Source organism: Quercus lobata, chromosome 9 (genome assembly GCF_001633185.2).
Source record: "Quercus lobata isolate SW786 chromosome 9, ValleyOak3.0 Primary Assembly, whole genome shotgun sequence".
Taxonomy (NCBI): Eukaryota; Viridiplantae; Streptophyta; class Magnoliopsida; order Fagales; family Fagaceae; genus Quercus; species Quercus lobata.
Genome location: NC_044912.1, coordinates 30,245,997 through 30,265,236, shown reverse-complemented (window position 1 = coordinate 30,265,236; position 19,240 = coordinate 30,245,997). Strand labels below are relative to the sequence as shown.

General features: G+C 31.3%; 1 long non-coding RNA gene and 1 pseudogene across 1 annotated transcript; one reads left to right on the top strand and one right to left on the bottom strand.

Annotated features, from left to right (window-relative positions):
- Window positions 1-767: 767 nt before the first annotated feature.
- On the top strand, window positions 768-14,762 carry LOC115961551 (annotated as a pseudogene).
- Window positions 14,763-15,457: 695 nt separating this feature from the next.
- Window positions 15,458-18,553, bottom strand: LOC115959576. Its single transcript, XR_004084923.1, has 4 exons — window positions 18,364-18,553; window positions 16,793-16,856; window positions 16,366-16,493; window positions 15,458-15,881 (listed from the first exon to the last, which is right to left on the bottom strand). It is a non-coding gene; the product is annotated as an uncharacterized LOC115959576 (long non-coding RNA).
- Between the last annotated feature and the right edge of the window lie 687 nt (window positions 18,554-19,240).

Here is a 19,240-nt window from a genome sequence, read left to right as displayed (position 1 = left end):
CCACACAATAATAATAAAAAAAATAAAAGGAAACCATCCACACACATCACATACCTCCCAGAAATCAATTATACGAATTCTATCAAACTATACTCATCTAAGCTAGACGATAGACAATACAAACAGCATTTCATATACGTCCAACGTACAATCCACCTATACACACAAACCACTCTTATGTCAATTATTTATAAGCAATTACAAGTAAAGCCCTAGTTGATAGGCCATATCATATAAGTTTTGCTGGTCTGCTCAACTGAAATTGTAAAAAAATTACATAATGCTAAGTTTTGTTAATAAAATTTTGTGGTTAATAATATGAATTTAGACTTAACTAAGCCTTCTAAACATGAATAAACTCATGATTAATAATAAAAAATTAAAAAAACCAATAGTAACACTTAACTAATAAAATGCAATTTTTTTTTTCATTGTCTCATTTAATTATATCCATTCCCGTGCGGTAACACGGGTTACATACTAGTTTGGAGTTTAATAGATGCGAAGTGTGAAAAGTGAAAACAAATCCAATCCAATAAAATTGCACATCAAGAGAGACTCGCGTATTTAACGGGTCTTCTCTGTTTTTTTATATTTTATCTAGAACGAGTCTGCTCTTTCGGGAAATTATTAGGTCCGGTATGACCTAAAAATTTTCCCCTGTTCTTTACTTCTGCCTTTAAAGACTCCCAGCATGTTTATGTTGCTGGTACACACCAAGACATAATAATCTTAGATACTCTTCTGGGAAAATAGTGGAGCTATATATGGGTTTCCATAGTAAGCATGTTCAAGTCATCAGGGTTGGTGTGATATTATCAGCAATAATGGCAGCCGCAATAACAGCATTTCCAATAGCCCTACCGAACTGCCCCGACAGTTGTGGAAATGTAAAAATTCCATATCCCTTTGGCACAACTGAAGGTTGTTACCTCAATGATACTGCTAATATTGATGATGGATATTATTTTATCAATTGTACTAGCAACGCCCAAGGCCAACCTCAACCAATGATTTGGAACCTCAACGTTACAAGCATTTCCATGGAATTAGGTGAGATTGACATCCAGATGTATAACTCCATTGACTGTTACGACCAGTCTGGTACGCCTCTTTCACCAAACAACACGGCAACTCTCTATGTCCCCAGTTTCACAGTTTCTGTCACCAAAAACAAGTTTGTGGCAGTCGGGTGTGACACTTAGCATACCTTAATGGTTTTCTGAACAGTCAACCCTCACTCGTAGGGTGCCAGTCCACATGTAATAACACACTGAGTGTAGTCAGTGGGGCATGCTCTGGGATTGGGTGTTGCCAAATGGATATCCCTCAAGATTTGACAAATATTTATTTTAAAGCCTATAGCTATTCATCAAAACACACACAAGTCTGGAATTTCAATCCATGCAGCTTTGCCTTTGTCATCCAAGAAGACAAGTTCAATTTCTCCTCAGATGATCTTATCAGTCTACAAAACAATAAAACCCTTCCCATGGTTCTTGATTGGGCAATTGGTAATGAGACGTGTGAATTTGCTCGGAACAAAGCGAATTACGTATGTGGAGGGAATAGCACATGTATTGATCTCAATTCCAACTGGTCTGGGTACCGTTGCCAATGCAGGGACGGTTACTGCGGGAACCCATACCTCAAAGACGGTTGCCAAGGTATTCAATATATCGATGTATCTACTACAATTTTTTTAATCAAAGAAAGAAAAATAATGAAACACATTTCAACGAATTTCTAATATCTATACTACTATTTAAGGGGCTTCCCCTGTTTGGATTCCACATTTTTCATGCCTAAGATACCCTCATCATACTCACTTACAAGTTTTCAACTACCGAGGATAGATATGTAAATTAAAACTCCTACACTTTAAAATCACAAACTCACGTACGCTTTACAGTTTCTATCTCACTTTCTAAGATACCCTCATCATACCCACTTACAAGTTTTCAACTACCGAGGATAGATATGTAAATTAAAACTCCTACACTTTAAAACCACAAACTCACGTACGCTTTACAGTTTCTATCTTACTTTCTCTCTCTCATTCTTCTTCAAATTAAAGACATTCAGTTTAGCTCTATATCCTCTTCTCTTTTTCTTCATATTAAAGATATTTACTGTCAGAGGCTTCAACAAATTTTCAGGTTCTATCTTTTGCAAGTTCCTCTTTGTTTTCTTTTCTTTTGTTTATGATTGACTTTCTTTAAGTTCTACTTTTTTTTTTCTTATATGTATCACGTTAACTCTTTTTTTTTTCCCCTTCTTCTTTATTTTAAAATGTAATTTTGAAATAAATGGTTCCTTCATATACTAATTGTCATTTCATGTTGTAGGTATTGTGATCCAAAGATAAGGCTGTCTTATGCTACAAAAGAAGTATTCAAAATCATTCTCCAACAGTTAAACAGTATGGCTTCCTTTACCTCTTTTAATAGTCTTTGTTTACATTTTAAAAATTATAACCATGATCACCTCATGAATAGATAGTGAGTTTTTTTTTTAAAAAAAATAAGGTCAACAACGTCCATCACTCTCTTATTAGGTTTTTTATTTTATTCTTTCTTAGAAAAGGTTTTTAATTTTATCAAAAGGTTTTTATAAGAATTATTATATGTATTAAACCTCACATAAAGTGGTTGTTATCTAAGAAAGTGTTGTAAAAAAATTTCTTTTCTAATAGAAACTATATTTCTTTTGTATACAATTAACGTGTATCTCTTGCCATAAAATTATCAATTTAAGCTTTTATTTACTTATGTTATGGATGTGTAGTAAATGACTAAAACATGTTTAACTTACACTAAAATATTGCCTACAAAATAGAAACACTCTCCCACTAATCCACTTCTTCAAATTAACTATACGTTTATTTTTTTTAATAGAAAAATTAGTTAAATTACCTACGTTTTTTTTGGTTTTTTCCTAAAAAGAAACCTACGTTTCTAATACTATTTTATTATTATTAAAAAAAAAAAAAAAAAAACACCCTAAGTTTATCCAAAAAAAGGTGTATATATCTATTTAGTTTAATTTTTATAAAAAAAAAAATGTCAAAAAAATTTTAAATAGTTATCAAAAAAAAAAAAAAAAACTAAACTAAATAGATATATACACCTTTTTTTTTTTTTTTTTTGATAAGTAGATACATCTTTAACTCCCATTAAAATGTTGCCTACAAAATATGATCACTCTCCTAATAGTTTTCAAATTACTTTATCCATTTAAAAAAATTAAAATTAAAACAAACACACTTTTTTAGTAAAAAAGAAAAGAAAAACCCACATCTTCCGTTACAAACTATTTGATCCTAAATTTTTAGTTCCAACTCTCCAAAATATCTTACGTTTCAAAAATATATATATAACTGAAGGTAATTGTAAAAGTTGGATTGCTACACCTATTAAAACCACGTTTGTTCTCAAAAAAAAAAAAAAAAAAAAAAAAAAAACCACGTTCTCACCATGTTCTCTATCACAATCTCTTTTATCCTTTTATGCTATCACAGACTACCAACATTTTTGGATAACTACTATTTTATTCAAATGTTTGCTTTATTCTATTTCTTTCTTTTTTTTTTTTTTGGAGAAGAATTTTCTATTTCTATTTGAATTCAAAAATTTCAAACACAAACTCTAACAAACTTAAGCTATTATCTTTAACAACATATACTTTCAAACGTTGGTTTGTTAATTAAAGTTTTTTTTTTTTTTTAAATACTTGGTTTAACCCTAATTCTTTTATCTCTCTCAGGTTCACATACGCACAAACTTTTTGGATTGCATTGAGGAGTCATTGGAATGGAATATTAGATAAGTTCGGGTGAGAGACTTTACAAGAATTATTATATGTATTAAACCTCACATAAAGTGGTTGTTATCTAAGAAACTGTTGTAAAAAAATTTCTTTTGTAATAGAAACTATATTTCTTTTGTATACAATTAACGTGTATCTCTTGCCATAAAATTTTCAAATTAAGCTTTTATTTACTTATGTTATGGATGTGTAGTAAATGACTAAATTTTAGGATTAAAAATACTACATTTTACGAATAGACAAAAAATGATAACTGTCATACATAAAATTTGAAAAAAAATAAAAATAAAAACCCACATCAACAACACCAAGAACGTGAGAGACTTTACAAGAATGAAATATTAGACTTTTAATTTTTTTTCCCTAAAATTTAGCATTTTATTTTTTTTCAAAATCAGATATGTTAGTGCCTAAATATAAGGATATGGATGGAGAAATTATAGTAGTAGTTTTATTGTAGGAGTCTTTCTTTTCCAAAATATGGACGACATTAAAAAAAATAAATAAATAAATAAAAAAAAAGAGGAAAACGTGAGATTTATTTTGTATACAATTAACATGTATCTCTTCACATAAAATTTCCAATTTAAGTTTTATTTACTTATGTTATGGATGTGTAGTAAATGACTAAATTTTGGGATTAAAAAAACTATATTTTAGGAAAAGACAAAAAATGATAACTGTCATACATAAAATTTGAAAAAAAAAAAAAAAAAAAACATCAACAACACCAAAAACGTAAAAAAGAAAAAAAAAAAAGAAAGAATGAAACTTGAGATGTTTAATGTGGGATAAAAAATTATTGTGATTGGAAAATTATTCTCCACACACATGACACTCATCACACCCCTAGGTTTTTTTTTTTTTTTTTTTTTTTTTTGTGATTGAAAAATGTAATAATTCCAAATTATAATAAATGTCCTAAATTAACCCTTACCCAAAAAAATAGAAGAGCCTCTGAGCACGTGCGTGAGCGCGTGCTCAGAGGCTAGTATATATAATGTGGCAATACGTTTCAAGTTTCATTTTCGTTTCAATAGTTTGTGACTGCTTTTGATTGTGGTTCTTCTAAGTTGCATAAAAAATGGATTTTTTTTTTTTTTTTTAATCTCAATTGCAGACATTAACGAATGTGGTGTTAAAGAGCCCAATAACTGCACAAGCAATCAATTTTGTGTTAATGATGTCGGATCATATCATTGTTTGTGCTTGGAGGGGTACCACTTGGACAGGGAGGCATGTGTACCCAATCAAGCTGCTCCTAAATTATCACTAGCAATTAGCCTCACTATTGGTAAGTTATTTAGTTGCTCTTTGGCAAACTTTTTGCTTTATTTTTTTTTTCATTAATTTAAAAAAATTAGCTTTTTTTGAAAATTAATTAGCTTTTAATATTTGTTTGGCACACATTTAGGATATTTAGCAAAAAAGCAAATATATATAACCACTATATAAATAAGTTACTAGAAATACATATAGATAGAGTTTTAACTTTTAAATGTAAGATCATATAAAGAATGACTAGCAATCATTGTTCCAAAAAACAAAAAGAGCCATGATTGGTTTGGGGAAAATAAATTAAATTTTAGGACACATTTAATACACTATAACGATGATTATACAAATTGTAATTATGGAATCTTTTTTACAAGGCCCGCAAATCCTTTAAATGCTTTTGATATGTCATTAGCCTCATTGATCAATGTTGTCTAGTGGAAAACATAAATAGATACTAAAACGTAGAATAAAATATTCTTTATTAAAATGCATATTTATTGGGATAAAGTAAAAACTTTTGTTTTATAATAGGGAGATTTAAGGGGTGTCTATTACCATTGTTTAAATAATAGTTTTCAATGTTTAAACAATATTAAACATATTTTTATACTTTTTTTATTTACATGTATTTTTACAAGATAATAACAACGTTACTCTAAATCTCTTACCAAACGAACTCTTAAGATTTCATATACAATTTGTGAATAAAGTATGTGAAATTTTGTACTTTAATTGACACCTATTTACGTACAAAGTGTTTGGAGATTTAAAAAAGAAAAGATTCTAATGGCAGAATTAATAACATATTGTAAATATCTCAAAAAAATTTGTGAAATTTTGTATTGCAAAAAAAAAAAAAAAAAAACCAATAAATCACTCGTTTTCAAAAATTTTAGTGTAAATCTTTTGGGTCCCGTAAGTCATAACAAAAATTTGGGAGACCTGTTGTGTTAGCCATAGAAACAGCTGGTGCGATCCGGGACCACAATGAGCAGGCAATCATCCTGAATTTCTGATGTTTTCTCAATCTTGGGCCCATATTACCCCCCAATTTGTAACCTAAGCCCACAGTCAACCTGCTATAAGTCCAATATAAATAGAGAGGCACAATTGGAAAGGCCCATGTTGAGTTAGGACCAGAACCAAAGCCCACCCATAGCATTCCTTTTTTTTCTTCTTCTTTTTTTTTTTCCTCTCCTTTTCTTTTTTTAATCTAGAAAGAAAGGGGTGCAATACCATGAAGAATCTGTCAGGTTTTTTTTAACTTATTTTTTTTTAAAATATTTATTTTAGAAAATAAATTATTTAAATGTATTCTATGTCAAAAAAAAAAAAAAAAGTGAAAATTTAAAACTATGTCTAGTAAAAAAAATAAAAAATAAGAGAAAACAAATAAACCCTAAAGCCAAACTAAATTAGGAATTCTAAATCGCATATCAACCCCATAGTTTATAATTTGTCACCTAAATTATACTTTAATATCCATTTTGAACTTCAAAATTTATTTAGAAAATTTGATTAAACAAATTATTTATACGAAAATAACTTTTAATAGATAAACTCAATTTAACAAAAAACAATATCATTTTCTAGTTTCTGCTTTGTACTAAACTATCATTTGGTTCATATAATAAATACTTTAATGCCTAGATAAATTTTAGAGGGTATTTTGCACGTTACAGAACCTGATAAACAAGAAACTATATAACCAAATTTTAATTATTTCAATTTAGGAAAACTTTAAGAGCAAAAAACCTAGTTCAAAGCTGAATAAAATATATTCTTTAAAAAAAATTTAATCAATTAAAATTAACATGGTTTTATTTTAAATTTAATTTGTATAAACTCATGTTAGAACAATTTTTTAGTGGGATTATGTATATGAAAATGCTAAAATCACTATCTATTAGGAGACAAAACTTAGGTATAGTCTCTTTAGGTGTAGTTCATTGTCAAGAGCTTTCTAGCTTAACAGATTGGCACTTTTTGGTGTTTCTAAGGGAGACCCATAAAGTTCAAATCCCTTCAATTTCAGGTTGTAACTGTCATATTATCCCAAAAAATAAAAATAAAAAATTGTACTAAGGTTTTGCCTTTTTTTTAATGAAAAGATACATATAAAAACACAAAAATTTAAAAACTCATTTTTATAGAGGTAAGCATTTAAAAAGAACTTACGCTACGCTTGTTTCAGTGGTAAATTGAAATCAGAAAACATTTTGACACCCGAGTCCATGTTTGGCAACACCTAAAAATAAAGTCAAACTGAAAAAAGAATTCAATTTGACTGTAAAAGACCCTTGCCAACCCGTAAAATCATTTCCGTTCCCATTTTTACCTTCAAATGCTTTTCGGAATTTACTCACTCCTCACACACTCCTCTCACACATGCACCAACCTCATTTCAGCTCCAACCCACACACCAACCTCAACTCAACCTACAGTCCGACGCCAAGCTCCCGCCGCCCAGCTAAGCTAAGGCCAACCCAGATCGTGCCGCCCCCACTACCGCCCAGATCACATTACCCCACCGCCTATATCACACCACCCAGCCAAGCCAAGGCCAGCCCAGATCGTGTCGCCCCACTGCCTTCCTCTTTTTTCTCTCTTCTTCCTCAACTCTTCTTCTCCCTCATGCTCAATGTCGCCGATCTGGCCGGCACCGACCACCAGCCCACTTAACTCCACCCCCAAACTCACCCAATCTGGCCGCCGCCATCCTCTGTCCATGCCAATCTCTCTTTCCCGATCTATCTCTCATTCCCTCAATCTCTCCCTCTTTCTTGCTCCTTCTCCCATTGAAATATCATGTATATGTTCTGAATATGTTTTTATTTTGATTTTTGGTTGTGTTAAAAGTGTATATTTTGAAATTTTCTAATATAAAATTTGTTTGGAAGCTGAGAAAATGTGAAAATTTTGTAGGAAAATAGCATTTTCAGAATGTTACCAAACACTGGAAATCGTTTTCCGGACTATTTTTCATTACAGAACTAAACGCCCGGATTTTAATTTCTTTACGGGAGTTCATTTTCCCTTGCATTCATTTTACACTCAAAATTCGATTTATATCGAACCAAACGCAACCTTAATGAAAAACTAATTTTTATCGGAACTAGATGTATTGTTTGTAATTGGCCCAAGATGATGATAATGCTTTATTCAAGGAAGTCAACATTGTATCAGTATTGGTTGTATATATTGTACTAGCCATAAAATCAATATCGTACTCTTCTAAAATATACTGACTAAAGTATAAGGTTGTACTGGCATATACCAATTATACCATGAATTGTTTGGGCATTTTAGCTAGAATTGATGTTTATGTTGGTGAAATATTTATAAAAAAAAAATGTTATAAAACATGTTATTTAAGTTAATACATTTGGTTAATGTAGTTAGGATAATATTTAAGCTTATAAAATGTGTGGATTTTAAATAGTATGTTTTTTTTTAAAAAAAAAAAAAAAAAATATATATATATATAGAGAGAGAGAGAGAGAGAGAGTAACTCCTAAAATGGTACATCGATATCAATTAGTCTCAAAATATTTCGTTTTCCATACCAAACCAAAATGACTTTTGGTACAAAATTGACTCCTTTGACATTACTGCATTTGTCTAACACCCTTGACCTAACTGATTATATTTTATCTTAGTGTGCTATTTGGACCTTGAACTCAATTGTTTCCTTTAAAGAAAATAAATTTTAAATAAAAAAAAAATTGAAACTTTTTCTTGAGAAACTTGAAACTTGATCTTTAGATTCTTTAAAAGTTCCTGAGTATAGAATTACCTAAAGTTATATGCAAAGCCGATTATGTGAAAGCAAAATTTATATTTATCAATTATATAAGCTTAAATATTAAATTATAGTTATTCCTCATACAAAGTTACAAACCACCAATTAAAATTTCATATTGCCAATGTCATTATTTCAAACACTGGTGTAGCCATCGATAGTCATAACAGCAATTTTCCAATAATTATCCATCATAGATAGCCATTGTCTAGTGTTGTTGACATTTGCTTTGCATGTTCCATTTCACATTGATCATGATCCTCTACACATCTTATTGTTGGGGAGATAAACACCTAGGGGAGATTCCTTGAATAATTTATATAACATATAGAGACATACTTTAACCCAAAAGGCTTAAGCCTAATGGGTATATGATCAACTAGTCGCTAACTTGTGCGATGTACGGGATTGTTTTAAATAAAATGTTAACATGTTCAGGTTTAAACATTTCTCAAATTTCAATTATTGAAAGCTAAATTGGCTCTAATATAAGATGCAACATGTAATATTATGAAGTAATATTAAAAATGAGATAAATACAAATATTATGAAGTAATATATTACAATAATCATAATTTGCTCTTACATTTGGTTTAATAAGTATTACAAAAGAACCAGTAAATAGAATAAATATACAGTTGTGCTTACATCTTCATGTTTTATCCAATGCTTTTCAAGAATGTATTTCCTTTCTTTCTTAGGCTCTTCTCTTTTCTCAACTTCTTCAAACTACTTAATTTTTCGCCAAATTAGTATCAAGTATAACACCAAATTATACCATCTCATCATAGATTTAAAATGTAAAACCAAACACTCAATGTCAATAAATTTCATAATAACCCCACCCCAATTTATTCTACAATTTGACATCCAATTCTCTTTTAATAGCATCCAATGATTCATTGTATATTAATAATTGATGAAAATTTTTAAATAATAATAATTTATATCAATACCTGTAAGCTCCTTCAACAAAATCACCAAGCAAGTCCAATTGCTTCTACTAACAGTACTGAATAGAGCCTATAAAACTGTATAGAAAATCATAAAAGAACTGAATAGAATTTATAAGCCAACAAATAACCAAAAAAAAAAAAAAAAAACCCAAAAAATAACTCTATCTTTACCTTTCAACAACAACCATCATAAAAGGATTGAAGAAAAAAGAATTAAAAGTAAACTACAAAAGTAGGTAGTCAGTTGAATGAATTAAACCCTTAAAAAGGGTGTGTACGCAACATGTATTCCTCCTCCTTCTCATTCATAAATGGATTTCTTTTATGTCCACGTCCAATTAATTACATGACCCAGGCAGCAGTGAGAATTATTTCTAATAGTACTGAATAGACAATCACTTTTAAGTGAAAGCATTCACATCACTCACAATTTTACATAAAATTTATATCAATACCTGTAAGCTCCTTCAGCAAAACCTAACATTTATCAAAATTCATCATCTACCACTATAAATTGATACAATGTCACTCCTAAAAATAAATGATTTCTAAACATCATAACATAATGAAAATGATAAATGTAAGAATCTATAGAATAACACATAGGAATGTAATGAAAACAATAGTGTGAACCGTGAATCAAATTTTAAAGAAAATTTACATATGGTTTATCATATTTGTGGTTTTCTTACTAAGTCTTAGTGATACCCATTGAGAAGCTTCAAACAAGGCAAAAAAAAAAAAAAAAAAATTAAATCCTTTTACAAACCTTTTCTTTTAAAGGTATATAGATAACAGATCATACAGTATCAATTGATTTGTAGTAAATTATGATGAAATAAGCTTCAAGGCCCCAATATTTATAATTCACTTAAGTCCGAAAGTAAATTCCCAAAGTCATAATCTATTTATTCTAAAGACAACCACACAAAAATACATGTAAACACTAACAGTTCTATATAAACAAAATTAAAACTTAAAGAAATAAAAGTTGAAAGAAGAAGATGAAGAATAAGAAATATTAGAAGAAATTCTTACCCCAAAATTCTCAGCCGCAAGTTCATGTTGTCTTTCCCACCATGCCTCTTGCTTTTGCACATCCTTTACAAAACTCACTCTAACTTGAAACACCTAAGCAATCCCAACCAAAATCACCCATTGAAAAGCCATAAAAGAGTCAAACTTTACACATAAATAGAGAAAAAATACAAACTTTACACACATACACATATACATGGAGAAAGACAGAGACCTTGCAGGTAGTGTAGATATCAATGGCTTGAACTGAAAATTGAAAGGGGCAATACAAATGTCTAAAATAGGTGGACAACCAAGGTGCTTTTGTTGGGATATTGAACAGTATTATTGCTACAGTGAGAAGAATCAACAAAAAAACATCAAGGTATAAGACTCATCATATTCTAATAATTACTAAAATCCTTGTACTAAACAAAACAAATATCATATTGTATTGGCATGAAAAAAAAAACAATAAATAATCCAAACGAAAATAGAGCACAACGGGTGATGCTATGATAGGGTTGGCCGTTGGCCTATCTTCAAAAATCTTTTGTCTCAATGAGTCTTATGTAAAGGTCTAGAATTTTGAAGAAAGGACACCATGCAATTCAGCTTGATCCAAAATCTACCAACTAAAAAGGGCAACTGATGATATAAACTATACAATATTTTTAAATAACATATCACAACACAGATAGGAACATAAAAATTCAATGCATCCAATAATTTGAATTATCTAAACCCTCTACATCTAAACCCATCAATCTATGAATTCAATTATAATTCACCCATAATCCAATTATATGCCTCACGTATGAAAATAATAATAATAGCAAAGTAATGTAAATCTAGAACCAATAACCAAAATTAAAGAAAGAATCTTCCACCTCTAGAGGAAGAAGCCCAAGTTTGAAAACCCACTAAAGTGTTTGACTTCTACCACAATAAGATATAAAGCAGAAGAAACCATAGCCCCTAAAGTAAATACAATTAAATTTAAAGGCCAATCATTCAGCCATAGCAACCCAAAACACCAAAAGTAAATAATAACAGGGCAGAACATTAGAGAAGAAGCTTAGGTCTGCAACCAAACAAAGAATCAAACAAAACCCCTCAAAAAAATCTATTTGGGTTTCTCATAAAAGACCCTAAAAGCCCAATCTTTATGACCAATCTTGAATCTACAACAATACCCCACGACTCATGGCTTCTTTACTTAGTTTGTGGTTTTTTAGGATTGTGAGAAGCCAATCAACAAAATGAAAAAGTAGACTTACAATTATGAAGCAAAATTAAGAACCAAGGAGTTATACACAGTAGCCATACCCTCTACCACGGTTGGGACAGTGGTTTGTTTAGTGATGCCTTCTTTCTATCTCGGACCTGACAATGTAGGGATGGCTTCTTAGCAAGATTGATTTTCAGTGTTGGGTTTTGGGGAAGGAGAAGGTAGAGAATAGAGAAGAGAAAGGAACGACAGAGTGTGGGTTTGTGTTTTGGAGGAAGGATAAGGCAGAGCGTGGGTTAGGGTTTTCAAATATATATTTGCGTTTATCGGGTTTTAGAAAAGGTTTTTTTTGCACTTATGTTTTTTTTTTTTTTTTTTTTAAATACCGTGTTGATGTGGAAAATTGTAGGAGTTTTAGAGACTTTGGTTATATATATATATATATATATATATATATATATTGATTATATTATATTAACTACTCATTCTTCATTCTTCTAATCTTTATTTAATGTGGGACTTTACTAACACATGTACACCCAACAATCTCTCCCTCACGTGTGAGTCTCTACCTCTCTGTGGGCTTCAAGACCTCTTTGTGGGCCATGAATAAGTCTTACTCACTTCTCCTTGTCTAATGGGCTTTTTCCTTCACTAGTGCATCATCCATGGGCCTTCATGTGTCAACACCGCACATCTTTTATCCTCCATAGGAACCTCGCACCTCATCGTTGTCTAGCACCAATGGCAATAATACTCTTTTGTTGGGCCTTTTCCAAGATCATTTGTGTGGACTTGATGGGCTTGCTTGGTGTAATATACCGTCCCTGCTACTCAACTACAAAAGGAATCTCGATAACCTTGCCACCTTTGCCCCACACCACCATGGGCTCTGATACCACTTGTTGGGGAGATAAACACCTTGGGGAGATTCCTTGAATAATTAATATAACATATAGAGGCACATTTTAACCCAAAAGGCATAAGCCCAATAGGTATGTGCTCAATTATATTTTATTAACTATTCATTCTTCTAATCTTTATTCAATGTGAGACTTTACTCACACGTGCACACCCAACAATATGCTTATTCAGTAGTCACAAATTACGTTGTAAATTTGTAATTCACATATTGATTTAGTCATCTTTGTATAATAGATATGTTAAATATTTAATTCATACCATGTCAAAGAATTTGCCTTTGCAAACTTAAAGACAATGGGATTGACAAATATAAAAGGTTAGAAAGTTGCTCAAGGTGAAAATGCATGTTTCAATGTTTGCAGGTATCAGCGTTGGCCTTTTACTATTGTTTGTGGGAGGCTCTTGGATATATTGGAGACTGCAAAAAAGAAAGCTCATCAAGCTCAAAGAAAAATTCTTCCAACAAAATGATGGCTTATTGTTACAACAGAAACTATCTAATCATAAAGGGTCTGTAGAAACAGACAAGATTTATAGTGCAGAAGAGCTCAAAAAGGCCACCAACAACTACGATGAAAGTAGAGTCCTTGGTCAAGGAGGCTATGGAACAATTTATAAAGGAATATTACCAGATAACAAAGTGATTGCTATTAAGAAGTCCAAAATTGGTAATCAGACCCAGATCGAGCAATTCGTAAATGAGATAATTGTGCTCACCCATATTAACCATAGGAGTGTGGTTAAGCTATTAGGTTGTTGTTTAGAAACAGAAGTGCCCTTACTAGTTTATGAATTCATTTCAAAAGGGACACTTTCTGAACACATTCATGATAAAGGCTTATCATCCTTACTTTCTTGGGAAAAACGTTTGAAGATTGCTGCAGAAACTGCAGGAGCACTTGCGTACTTGCATTCTGCAACTTCTATGCCAATTATACATAGAGATGTCAAAGCTGCAAATATATTGTTAGATGATAATTTCATAGCAAAAGTATCTGACTTTGGAGCTTCCAAATTGGTTCCTCTAGATCAAACACAATTAAACACTTTGGTGCAAGGAACTTTTGGATACTTGGACCCAAAATACTTCCATACTAGCCAACTAACAGGGAAAAGTGATGTGTACAGTTTTGGTGTTGTTTTGGCAGAGCTTTTGACCGGTAAGATAGCACTTTCGTTCGATAGGCCTGAAATTGACAGAAATCTAGCAATGTTCTTTATTTCTGCTGTGAAAGATGATCGCCTAGTTCAAATTCTTGAAGATCATATTGTTAATGAGGGTAATATTGAGCAATTAAAGGAGGTTGCTAATCTTGCAAAAAGGTGCTTAAAAGTGACAGGCGAGGATAGGCCTTCTATGAAGGAAGTGGCAATGGAATTGGAGGGGTTTGTTATCATGGAAAAACATCCTTGGAGAAATGCTAGCGTCTATACAGAAGAGACTGAGTACTTGCTTGGTGCACCTAGTCAATCATTTAGTATTGATGTTGGTCCCAGTTGTTCTTCCAGTACAGTTGCTGGGTATGATAGCATGAGAAACGAAGCATTGAAACCGTTGGATGATGGGAGATAATTTGTTAATCCACCGTAATATTCTTGCATCGATTGAGGCTAAATTATTGGTGTATCTATTATGCAATTGAATTTATGTATGACAATATATTTGAACATGTTGTAGACTGGTTCATGCTGTGTATGACATTATACACATGTAGACTGAATAAAATTTGGCACATGAACAAAGGAAGATGCATTTCCCCAGATATGTCTAGGTGGTATTCAATATCATCTAATTCACACTAATTGATATTCTACTTTGACAGGTTGAGATAGATCACATCGAAGGCCTTGTATAGGTGAGCAATCATACTGCCTACAGTTGTCATATTTTAAAGAGATTTAAATATCTGGCTATAAACTTTCATGGGAGCTATGAAATTATAAATTTAACAAAGAAAATAGAAAAATGTATAACAAGGGCTGAAATGCGAGCTTAAAATTCAACAATAAAAATTTTCTTCCGAGTCATACGAAAATTGAATAGGCTGAATTTACCCTCAAGCCCGATGGTGGTCACTTAAAATTCTATGCCTTATTGGCAAACTTTGACTTTAACAACTGAAGAATATCAATTATCTCAACAAAGTTGGTTTTTTCAAGGGTCAAAACTCTTTAAAAAAAGTATTAAAAGCCATTTGAGGATCTAAATGACCTTTGAAACAAATGCATTCGAAATAGAAATTACAATGGCCTATGTGACCCTCGAAACAATAATTTCAACAGCCTACATGACCTTTAAAACAAATATTTTATCTTTACGGAAAATCAATGACCCTTAAAAAAATTCAAAAATAAATAAAAGTAAAATAAATTTTTTTTTTTGAGTCTCCCAACCCTCAAAATAAGGTTTTTCTCTTTAAATAAATAAATAAATAAATAACTCACAGACATACACATACACTTTAAAGAACCACATATTACAAAATCTATATTATACCAAAGCACAAATATCAGACAAAATTCAATTAGCTTTCCAAATTACTAAATCCTTCATTCTTGAAGTTTATGGAGACACTTTTACATTAACCTAAAGGAACTTAATATTTTTAACTACAGAATTTTAAAACCAATAAACTATTATACCCACCATCTTTAATAGCATGCTGAGAGTGTTGGGCCTAAAACAATTTCTCATGGCCATTCCAAGAGATTAGAAGATGCTTCAATCAGAAGTTCCCATTAGTCTGATAAGTCCTTGGGTCCAATATTCCAACATTTTGGCCAATTACTTCTAAGGATGCACATGCTTTCATCTTGTCAGTAATCTGCAACCAAAGATATACCCCTACAACATGGAGAGTAATCATCCACTTGATACTATGTATAACACATAAATCATGTAGTTGGTTACACATGTAAGGATGTAAAGCCCTTTAAAAATCTTACATTCATGAATGGGGGCATTAGAGAAATAGAAGTGGTGGCTTGTGAATAATGAATAAAATAAAGTTACTGGTGAACACATACAACATCTGGGCTTCAAATAACTGACGTAGACAGTTTTCAGATTCACATAAACTGACGGAATTTTCAACTCTTAAGAGTAATGTTTTCCAAAACTCAAAATGGAATACAAATTATGAAATTGAACAAATCATCAAGGTATAAAAATAAACTCGAATTAATGATGGCAAAAACAGCCAAACTAACCACAACCTATTCATGTGGTAATGCACTTGGTACATAGTTGAGGTGTTTGACTGACAAATTGTCATATAATGAAGTCTATGTTGACATGTAACATATTTCAGTTCATGAATTATTATTACCTTGACCACAAGTGTCTGAACCCCAGCATATTTGACATCCCAATTGAACTCACTCATGCTCCATCTAGTTCCACCAAGAGAGTCACCATTTTCCCAAGGTAGTTCAAGTAGTACTGAATTTCAACTGCCTCGGATGCATTCATTTATCCATAGGATGCATAAACATAAGTTAGCACAATTAATCATTGTTAGCATCAGAGTCATAACTTTCATTATAGAGCTAGGATATTGAGCACCAAGAGAATCGCAAAGCTTAATTATTTTCTATTTATCCCAACTTTTGCTAGATAAACATAAATTTACTAATTCCCAAAAATAAAAAAAAAAGGTACTCTCATCTCACTCCAGCAAATTCCAAAAAAAAAATACTTGACTTGCATCTAGATATACCCAAAGAAAAAAAGTAAGAAAGTGTGAGAAAACAAACTTGGAAAGGAAGCTAAGACCAATCAAAGCAGAGCTCAATAACTTAGTCAAAATCCATCAAAGATCTGCAAAGCAGAACTTGCAAATTTAAAAACAACCAGAATTTTTCTCATAAAGAAAGACTATTAGAAGCAATTAAAGACCCAAAAGTTTCTCAGGAATTCTGTTGAGAAAAATCTAGTGGAAGATGTGAAAGTAAACAAACAAAAACAAAAAGGTAGATTTGAAGGTGGGTGGAAGAAACAGAGAGATCTGTACCTCAATGACAAGTACCTCATCAAAGACACAAATCTTAAACTATAAAGATATTCAATCAATGCAAATTAATTACATAACCACTTGCTGGAAAAATTAGGAAACATCCTCACATGTAAAAAAAAAAATCATATTGGTGTATATCAAACAAAAGTAGAAGTATAATTTAATCAAACTGAATACCGAGTCAAACATTTACAAGGCTGGATTAGATATATGAAGATTATATTACACAAATTTTATATTCATATATAATGGAATGTAGAGGCTTCTTTCTTTAGAAGATGACAGAAACAACCAAAAGATCTTTGATCAGCAGCATCACCATGATTTCAATTCAGTAGCATCTGCAATTCTTTCAACTAAGTTTCTATCTCTACAACAACTAGAAGACAAGTATAAACAACAAGGAATATGAAGCTATGATATATGAACAAGCGAAGTAAGAAGAAGGTGCCAAAAAGAAAAAATAGCGGGTAACTTCAAGAATGCAGCCCACATTGATTGTGCAGGATTAAATGATTAAACAAAAGTTTAAAAATACTTGCATTGAGATTTCAAAATCATCTTTTCCAGTGTAACTGAAAATCTTGGAAACAAGACAAGGGTATTTTTTGTAGCCGCATTAAGAGGAATACCATCACAAATTTTAGCACAAAATAAAAATGGACCATCTTGCTTTATATTTTTGTGTCATGTAACTAAGTAGTGGTTGCCAAAGAAGATTAATATCCTGGATGAGAGGAAAATCATGGAAAAAATATATTATAGAAATACTGTCTAGCAGCACATAAATGGACAGTAGAACATAAAGTTAAGAAGAAACTTACAATGTCAAATATATTAAACAAGAAGACAAAAAACGCATATATTGTATAGTAAACCCAAGGCTCTGCACCAGGATAAGTTTCAAGGTTAAATATCTCCTTCACATGCTCCCAGAAAGGTGATCCAAGGAGGCTGCCATGAATAGCCGGGTTAGTAGTAAATTTTCTATCCAAAACATGGTTGACAAAAAAAAAAAAAAAGAAGTGTCAATGAACCAATTATACTACCAGATACCATTATTTAGTGCTTTGAGTAACAAAGCTTAAGTATATGGTGAGGGAAACTTCCACTAGATTGTTACCTATTGCATATTATTAGTCAATATTCAAGAAATCAAACATACAACATATGATGATAGTAACAAAAGACAGAACTATAGAGTAACTCTTGCCAAAATAATCTCATTAGACAATGTTATGGAAAAAAAAAAAATTTAATTAGGATAAAGTAAACTTGTAAAATGTATATTTGTGCTTGGTAATGACATACCAAATCAATCAAAGCATCCATCACTCCTCCAACAACAGCACCAGCAATTATGCAGCAACTTAAGCAGCACTAGCATCAGTTATGTAGCAACTTAAGTTGAGCATTATTGCCACCAACCATGAGTATTGATCCAGCCAGCATAAATCCTAAAAATCAGCCACACATATAAACTAGTTACTATCACTAGTGAAATTTGATAGAGTGAAGAACCTGACTTGGGCATTATATAATACAATAGATAGTAAATAGATCTTGTATTTTTTTAATTTCTAGTGAAATTTGAAACCTTAGTACCATAACACGTTACCAACAAAGCACGGAGCTATGGTTTTGCCGTTTCATCACTCAAACAATCTAAAATTGATACCAACATAGGTCTTCACAAATCCGTGACACCAATTGAAAACAAAGCATGCCCAACAATAATATATTTCAAAATGAAATCCCAGCAATTCATGATTTAGATCACACCCATTCCAAAGTGGCGCACTTCTTTCCATGTAAATTTAACCATATTGAACTAACAAGGTCCTCTATAACATTTGTATAACATTGCTATAGTTCTCTCTGTTCAAGAAATTGTGCAGTAAAGCAAACTCTAAAAACGGCCAAACCTTTAAGATAATTGAGCTTAACAGATTCTATTTATGTCCTCCCCACATTCTATGCCCCAAGTAAAAATTAATATAATTAATACATATTTTTAATTGCCAAATGAAAAAAATTTCATTCTCATTCAACTCCAGTGCATCAATTTTATTAAAAAAATTCAAACTTACAATAAAAAATAAAATAAAATAAAAAGATTTATATACAAAATTGAATCAGGCTAAAGCTTTAGATCAGACCTAAAAACACAAATAAACCAGGAAATGTA